This window comes from Rosa chinensis, chromosome 1 (genome assembly GCF_002994745.2).
Source record: "Rosa chinensis cultivar Old Blush chromosome 1, RchiOBHm-V2, whole genome shotgun sequence".
NCBI lineage: Eukaryota > Viridiplantae > Streptophyta > Magnoliopsida > Rosales > Rosaceae > Rosa > Rosa chinensis.
The window spans coordinates 26574631-26584387 of NC_037088.1; positions in this window are offsets into that span (position 1 = coordinate 26574631).

The following is a 9757-nucleotide window of genomic DNA, read 5'->3' on the forward strand; positions in this document are numbered from 1 at the left end:
GAGAAAATAAGAATTACTGCTCACACATAATAATTCAGGTGTTAATATGAGCTTTATTAGCCAGCACGTGCCTTGTGCTTATCCCGGTTTTCATGAGTGCATTTCAAGAATAAGCTCAATTCTCATAGAGAGCGGCCCCACTCTCATACTCATATAGGTAAAATCCGTCAAGAATGCTCTTGTAACTATGACATCCCAGTTCAGGAATAAAATTCCTAAACCATGTCCTGGTTTAGGAATTTTAACCCGATTCCCTGTCGAAGTTCGCGTGAGACGCGCTATCAGACAGGGTTAGCCAGTCTCTTAGGATCAACTAACCCATGTGCAAGTGCCATTCACATGGAACCTTTCCCCTCTTGGGCCTTCAAAGTTCTCATTTGAATATTTGCTACTACCACCAAGATCTGCACCGACAACTGCTCCGCCCGGGCTCAGCCCCAGGTCCCACTCATATGAGCTACAAATTTTATTAAGAATTTTAAGTGAACTTAACCTTCATATACGTTACAAGATTAATGCATCTACATCATAGGGATGAGTAAGAAAATATAGTATATTTTTCTTACAGCCACCTTATGATCCATTTTTCCCATTGAACCCAGTTTTTAGGATCTGTAATCACCGCATTGGGTGTCCTCATATATGGCTCATGACGATAGGGCTTCAATCCCATCCCCCTCGATGTTCTCCAGACCTTTCTCTTGCCAAGCCCTTAGTTAAAGGATTTGCAAGATTATCACATGATTTAACATAATTCACATTAATAATTCCATCACTCAAATATGATCTCACAGTACTGTGCTTTCTTCTTATAGGTCTGAATTTACGTTATAATAACGGTTGTTTACTCTACCTAATAATGGTTGTTTACTCTACCAATAGCTGCAGTGCTATCACAATGAATCAATATAGGTGGTATAGGTTTTTCCCACAAGAGAATTTCATGCAATAAATCTCTCAACCAATTTGCTTCTTCACTTGCTGAAACTAGAGCAATAAGTTCAGCTTCCATGGTTGAATTAGAGATTATTGTTTGCTTCTTTAATTTCCAACAAATAGCACATCCACCTAATGTAAAAATATAACCAGTGGTAAAGAGAGAATCACCTGATAGAGTATTCCAATCGGCATCACAAAAGCCTTCAAGTATAGCAGGATATTTTTTTATAAAATAATCCATAATTTTTAGTACCAAGCAAATATTTCATAACACGTTCAATTGCATGCCAATGTTTTTTACCCGGTTTACTTGTAAATCTGCTAAGTACCCCAACTGCATATGCAATGTCAGGTCTAGTGCAATCAGTTGCATAGCGCAAACGGCCAATTATGCTAGCATATTTCTTTTAATTACTCACATCATTTTCACTTTCAACAGGAAATAAGTGAACACTAGAATCAAAAGGAGTAGACACATGCTTGTGGCCAACATAATCATATTTCTTCAAAATTTTCTCAATATAATGTGACTGATCAAGAAAAATACCATCACATGTTTTTGTTATTTTCATGCCTAAAATAACATTAGCCTCACCAAGATCTTTCATATCAAAATTGCTCTTAAGCATAGCTTTTGTCTCATCAATTACATGCAAATTTGAGCTAAAAATTAACAGATCATCCACATAGAGGCTAATAATAACATGTGAATTTTTCCAAGATTTATAATATATGCACTTGTCACATTCATTTGATTTATAACCATTTTCAATCATGCAGGAATCAAATTTTGCATGCCACTGTTTAGGAGCCTGCTTTAAACCATAAAGGGATTTAGATAACTTACATACCTTGTGCTCTTGACCAGGTTCTATAAAACCTTCCGGTTGGTCCATATAGATCTCTTCATCTAAATCACCATTTAGAAAAGATGTTTTCACATCCATTTTATGAATAATCAAATCATGAATTGTAGCAATAGCAATCAATAATCTAATAGATGAAATCCTTGTAACCGGAGAAAAAGTATCAAAAAAGTCTAAATCAACTTTTTGCTTAAAGCCTTTAGCAACAAGTCTAGCTTTATATTTGTCTATACTTCCATCCGGTTTGAGCTTTTTTCTAAGGACCCATTCACACCCAATGGTTTTAAAACCTGTTGGTAAATCTACTAATTTTCAAGTATTATTGGAAATAGAGACTCCATTTCATCATTCAAAGCTTCTTTCTAGAAATTTACATCTGGTGATGATAAAGCTTCATGTAAAGAAATATGATTTTTCTCAACATTTTAAACATAATAGTCAGGGTCAAAATCTTTTTTCAACTCTAGCTCTCTTACTTCTTCTAGGTTCATTTTCATAAGTTTCTTGCATATGTAAATTAGAAGAAGAAGAACTAGGTTGGGTAAAAATATTTTCTCTAGATTCTTGACCCCCACTATTTTTCGATTTAAAAGGAAACTTTTCTTCATGAAAAATTGCATCACCAGATTCAATCACAACATGATTTTCAACATCAAGAAATCTATAGGCTGTACATTTTAAAGCATATCCAACGAAAACACAAGTAGTAGCTCTAGCACCCAATTTTGGTCTTTTAGGGTCAGTTAACCTCACAAAGGCTAGACAACCCCAAACTCTAAGATAACCCAAATTTGGTTTATGGCCCTTCCACACCTCAAAAGGTGTAATTTTTGTATTTTTATGTGGCACTCTATTCAACACATAACAAGCAGTTAAAACTACTTCACCCCAAAGATTAGAGGAAGCACCTGAATCAATCAACATGGCATTTGTTAACTCAATCAAAGTTCTATTTTTTCTTTCTGCCACACCATTAGATGCAGGTGAATAAGGTGGAGTAACTTCATGAATCATTCCTAAAGATTGAACAAAAGAATTGAATTCAGAAGAATCATATTCTCTCCCTCTATCACTTCGGAGCCTTTTAATTTTTCTACCAAATTGATTTTCAACCTCAAGGACGAACTCTTTGAATTTAGCAAAAGCATCACTTTTATTTTTCAACAAATAGACATAAGTATATTTAGAACAGTCATCAATAAAAGTGATAAAATACATGTTACCTCCACGAGTTAAAATTCCCTCAAATTCACACAAGTCTGTATGAATTAATTCCAATAGCTCGGTTTGTCTTCCAACATTTTTGTGAGACCTTCTAGTAATTTTTTGCTTTACTGCAAGCCTCACATTTTTCAAAATCTTTTTGCACTAAAGGAATTAAACCCAAGCTACTCATGATTCCCACATATCTACTATTTATATGGCATAAACGTGCATGCCAAAAATTCAAAGAAGAGAGCATATAAACTGAAGTAGATGCTTTATTATTATTCTCAACATTCAATTTGAACATGCCATCACAAGCATAACCTTTACCCACAAATACACATTTTTTGGTGATCACATATTGGTCAGATTCCATAGTTTGTTTAAAACCAGCCTTATTAAGAAGATAACTAGACATCAAATTTTTCCTCATGGAGGTGTATGCAAAACATCATTCAAAGTTAGCACCCTACCAGAAGTAAATTTGAGTTCTACCTTACCAGTTCCAAGTACATGAGTAGTATGTGAATCTCCAAGCATAACTGTTTTGGGCTCCTTATAAGGAGTGTATTTCTTGAACCAATCTTTATCATAACAGATGTACCTATTAGCACCTCAATTTGCCCACCATCCTTCAACACTTTGAACCATATTTACATCAGTTATCATTGCCACATACGGTTCTTCAGTGACGTGAGCTTGAGGAATAGCCTCACGTTTTCGATAATTGCAATTTCGAACAATATGCCCACTTTTGCCACAAACATAACAACAAATATATTGTTGCTTATTTTCTGAAGGAGGATATTGGTTCTTATTCACATAGCTTGGTTTGCCTTTATTCATACTATGGTATATTTAATTATTTATTTTCTTGAGCATGCTTTATATTTTATTGTTTATGCTTTTATTATAAAATTTTCGAGCATGTTTAGTTAGATTATATTAATCATTTTAAGCATGCTTTGTCATTTATGTTTTATATGATTATCTTTAAGCATGATTATATATTTTTTAGCATGCCATATATATTTTGTTATTTATGCAATTTTTAGCATGTTTTATTATATTTACGCTTATATAATTTTCCTATGCATGCCTTTATTTACTATGATTTATTATTAAATATGCTATGGCTATTTTTAGAATGCAATATACAAAAATTGCGTTTTGCCATGATAATGAAAATTCATGCGCATTATACATACACACTTACTGTGATTAAGCATTTTCACATAGCATCGAAAGAAAAAAATGTGTGACCATTATGAATCTTGGTCTTGAAATCCAATTCATACGTTTGGAAAATAATTCACGTGGATGTCTTTATGACTGCGTAATTTATTTCTTCTCTCTTGTTTATGTAGATGGCTGATCCAACTCGACCTGAATTTGACATTTTGGACTCAGACGGACTTGAGTACCACCGTTGGGTTTCCGATGTAGAAACTGCCTTTGTGGCAAAAGACTACACTGCTACCATTACCGACCACAAAGATGATGAACCATCTAATAAGGTGAAAGCATGCAAATGCCTTAATATTTCTGAGGTGGCATATTGATACTAGCCTACGCTGGGAATTCCTACAGCTGAAGACACCCAAAGAACTGTGGAATACCCTGAAGGGATGTTTTGGGAATATTCATGAAACTTTACTCCCAGAACTGACCGTTCAGTGGAATGAAATCCGCTTACTTGACTAAAAAAGGGTAAATGACTTCAACAAAGACATGTTGCGCCTCAAGGCACGTCTCAATTTCTGTGGAAGGAAACTCACAGAAAATGATATGATCCAGATGACTCTTTCCATCTTTCCTACTTCAGCATTTATACTAGCGAACCAGTATAAGTTGGAGTATGATAACAAAAGAATCACAACTTTCAATAAGTTAATAAGCCTACTGCAAGTGGCTGAAAGACATAATGAGGTTCTCTTGAACAACAATGCCAGGCCCACTGGGACAAAGAAAATTCCCTAGGCTAATTATGGAAAAATGAAAGGTGGAAATAATTCCAATGCAAGGGGGTTTAGACGTGCTGATCCCTACCCACGTGGCAACAATGCACCATGTGGAAAGGGACGTGGAGGTGATGGAAACAAGGTGCAAAAGGCACCTAAGAACCCTTCAGTCAAACAGGATAGAGTTGGCAATGAACCATGTTATAGGTGTGGAATCATTGGGCATTGGTACAAGAACTGTCAAGCAAGCAACATAGTTGCAGCCACTTACAAGAGATATAGGGAGTCTAAAGAACCAGAAACTCACTATATGGAAGAAGGAGGCCATGACCCAGATGTCAACCTCACAATTGCAGACCTCAATGGCAATAAGGAACTTGCCCAGTCAATGGATGCACTAAATTTTGACTGACCTGCTTTATCTATTTATTTTCCAAAGACAGATGTGAAGGCATAATGCCTCATTTTTAATTAGACTATTACTTGGTCTTAAAGTTTATTTCAATAATGGTTTGATGAATTAGATTTATGCACAAAGACCTTGATTTGATTATCGTTGGCTTATTAATAAATTTTTGAATTTTATTCTGAAGCACTGAATTTATTCAAATTTATTTACTACACATATTTACATAGTTCGAAATTGCACTATAAAGATGTAAAGCAATACATCTAGAAAAAGAAAAAATTATTTGGAGAAAAGATTATCATTCTACATAAATACAAATACTCTAAAGAATAAGAGATACGCTCTGTATGCACCAAGAGCTAATCGAACCTTGTTAAGTATCAAAGATATTCTTGCCAACGGTTATCATGTAAAAACACACACTGTGAGAATGGAACTGAATACTTTTATATTACCTCTACTGAATGTGGAAGGAAGCGCATTTTAGATAAACTCATGAGTTAATCTAGTGGACTGTACCTCACTACGGTTCGGATCATTGAATCCTATACTGTCACCAACAATGAAATGTGGGACACTGACTCATACAGGCTTTGGCATGACCGCCTATGGCACCGAGGTCGTGACATGATGATCCGTGTTTTAAAGAACTCATATGGACATCCCTTCTTTCGAGTGAAAAATAAAGTGGGAGAAAAATCCGTCACACTGCAGGGTGTCGGTCCTAGTACTGCTCAAATGCAGTCATTGCTTTCTGAAGTACCAGAAGCACTACCTCCCATTATGCCTCATTGACTATTTCAAAGGCACATCACTCGTTTTTCAAAGCTTGCTCTTTAGCAAAAACAGGATCGAGACCTTCCTATGCTAAAGACACAAAACAAAACAAAACAAAATATTCCATTCTTACAAAGGATACAAAGAGATGTCTGTAGACCTATCCATCCAGAATGCGGACCATTCAAGTACTTTATGGTTCTGGTGGATACTTCGACAATCTGGTCACATGTCGTTTTATTGTCCACAAGAATTGCTGCAAAACTCCTAGCACAGATTATACGTTTAAGGGCTCACCACCCTGTCACCCTATCAAGTCTATAAGACTTAATAACGCTGGAGAGTTTACATCAAAAGCATTTGATGATTATTGCATGTCTATTGGATTGATGTGGAGCATCCTGTACCCCATGTGCATACAAAAAATGGTCTCGCAGAAGCCACCATCAAAAGACTATAGATGGTGGCTAGGGCAATTGGTTATGCACACCAACCTGTCTATATCTACTTGGGGTTATGCAATATTGCATGCAGCTTTACTTATTCGTTTCAGACCCACAACTAGCCAACCATTTTCTGCGTATAAGTTGGTAACTGGATATGAGCCTGACATTTCACACTTACGCATATTTGGTTGAGCAGTATATGTGCCTATTGCGCCCCCACAGCGCATCAAAATGGGTCCTTAGAGACGATTAAGTATTGATGTTGGATATGAATCCCCAACAATTATCCGCAATTTGGAAACCTTGACAGGCGATCTTTTTACCACTAGATTTGCGGATTGTCACTTTGATGAGACAGTCTTCCCGTCGTTAGGGGGAGATAGGAAAGAAGATTTTCCAAGGGAACGACAGGAATTGTCGTGGTTTGTCCCTACTCTGTCTCATTTTGATCCCCGCACTTCACAAAGTGAAAGTGAAGTGAAAAGAATAATCGATCTTCAGAACATAGTAGATTCGATGCCTGATGCATTTACTGATATCGTAAAAGTGACGAGATCACATATACCAGCTGCAAATGTGCCTGCAAGGTTAGAAGTCCCCAACAAGGGGCACGGTGCCGCAGATAGAGGCACTGGAACCACACTTAGTGGAGGTATGGTTGAGGCCGTGGCTCCCCAAGGAAGAGGGGGAGGCCACTTGGTTCGATTGACACTCACCCAAGGAAGAAGAGGGCGAGTAAGGCACAAACCAATAATCAATGTATAGAATCCCTCTCATGAGATTGTCTCTGATTATAATTATGTCCATGAATCAATACTGGAGGACGCTCCGATGTTTAAAATGATTTCAGAGAACAAAGAAATCTCAAAGGATTATGAGAGTGCGTATGAGTTGATAGAAAGATCTTCCATACACATTGATGATATATACTGTTGCTCAAGAAATCATAGAGCACGATGATATCGAACCACGCTCTGTTGCAAAATGTCAAGAAAGAGCAGATTGGCCTAAATGGAATGAAACAATCCAGGCAGAATTAGATTCTCTGACAAAGAGACAGGTATTTGGTCCGGTAGTGCTAACCCCACCAAGTGTAAAGCATGTAGGAGATAAATGGGCCTTTGTCAGAAAGCATAATGAGAAGAATGAAGTCCTGAGGTACAAGGTTTCTCACAACGCTCTGGAATTGACTACGAGGAGAAATACTCTCCCGTAATGGACGTTATAACGTTCCGCTACTTAGTTAGCTTGGTAATTTCCAAAGGACTAGAAATGCAGCTCATGGATGGGGATCTAGATTCATATATATATATATGAAAGTGTCTGATGGCCTTACATTACCCAAGTCAAGTGACTCTAAACCACGGAGTGCGTTTGCAATTAGGTTGAAACGCTCACTATAGGATTGAAACAATCCGGGCGGATGTGGTATACCCGTCTAAGTGACTACTTAATTGGGAAGGGATATAAGTGAATCAAGTAAGGTCTGAGGAGAATGTGGCAGATTTGTTCACCAAATCATTGCCTAAGGCCATATTTGAGAAACATGTGAAAAGCATAGGGATGTGAAGACTTTCCAAGCTCCCTTGATTAATGTAAGGATCAGGGGGAGGTGTAGACGTTAGGGGGAGTCTAACACACACATGTCATCCTCAAATGTAAAAGGTGCGTTGTGCTCTTTTCCTTCGACCAAGGTGTATTTTTTGTCCCACAAGGTTTTTATTGTTACTTGGCAAGGTTTTTAGTGAGGCAACAACTCATGCACCATTTTATCTTTAACTTGGCACAAGGGGGAGTGTTAAAGGAAAAACACATTATGTGCCTTCATCAAAGTGATTGACGGAGAGAAAATCAAGCAATTAGCAATTACCATCAATCAGCATGGATTACGGATCAGTCAGTAGTTAATGTCATCATTGTAATTAATATTTCCGTTGTAATTCTCTCCCTATATAAAGGGGCTATGAAATTAAATGAGTAGACCATTCCAATTGTCATTTTTACTTTTACAATTAAAAAGATTTTAGGGGTTAGGATGGCTCTAATTTGACCACATAACCGTCCACATTTTAACGACGCCGTTAGTTATTTGGACTCGCTGATCTCTGTATTTATTATTAAATCTTTACACACATATACGCACCTGTATACATAGTTAATTATTGACATACACACCCACGTATATACAGGTACCATTAATTATGTCCTCACGTACTGATGTTGAATCTACTTCCATTCAAATAGGGAAATTTACGTACATACCACGCAGAGTAAGTCAAGAAGTTTAGATACATAAGTGAGCTTAATTAGATAGGGAATAAAATGTGAAATAGATAGGTGAATTGATGACAGAAATAATAGAGGTCTAAACCTACACACGCACACTATAGTTGCCCGATTAAAGAGACCTAAACTTATAACTTTGACACCCATTTGCTCAGCTTCAAGTATCCCATCCTCAATCGCTTTGTTTATAGCTTCATTTTGCCATGAGAGCAAGTACTGCAACTCATAATTAAGGGTAGCAAACAAAATCACATTAACTGAATTGGGAATAGATTAACCATGGATCAAGATATAGAGAAAATGAAGTTAGGTGCTTTCCCACCTGCAAACTGTATTTTGGAATAACCCAAGTTTGTAGTTTGTGTTTATCAAAACGCTAGCTGCCTCTCAATAACAAATGAACGGCCAAATATCCAAGTTAGCATCATGGACCAAAATGTCACCGGCCACAACAACCATAAGTACCATGTTGATGTGTGTGGATTAGAGGCCAAGGAAGCAAATGCCAGTGGGAGTCGGTATATGGATTTAGTTGTTGTTAAATGGGTTAGATGAACCACATCATCAGGTGATTCCCTCTTTCCTGAGTGAAGAATATTCGTGTAGAATATCACCAGACTTGTCCATGGTACCATATATATATATATATATAGTCAGAGATTGGGAGGGAGTAATTGGTTCGAAATTGTGTGTGATGCAAAGAGTGGTATCTGCAGATCTAACACGTTTGAATGATATAGAAACAGCTATATACATGCTTAAATTTCTGCACTAAAACGATTTCTTACCAACAAAGTTACACGATCGCTTAATTTGAGGAAAAAAAAAATTGATACAAGCTTATCGATCAACAAGGAAAAAACAAAG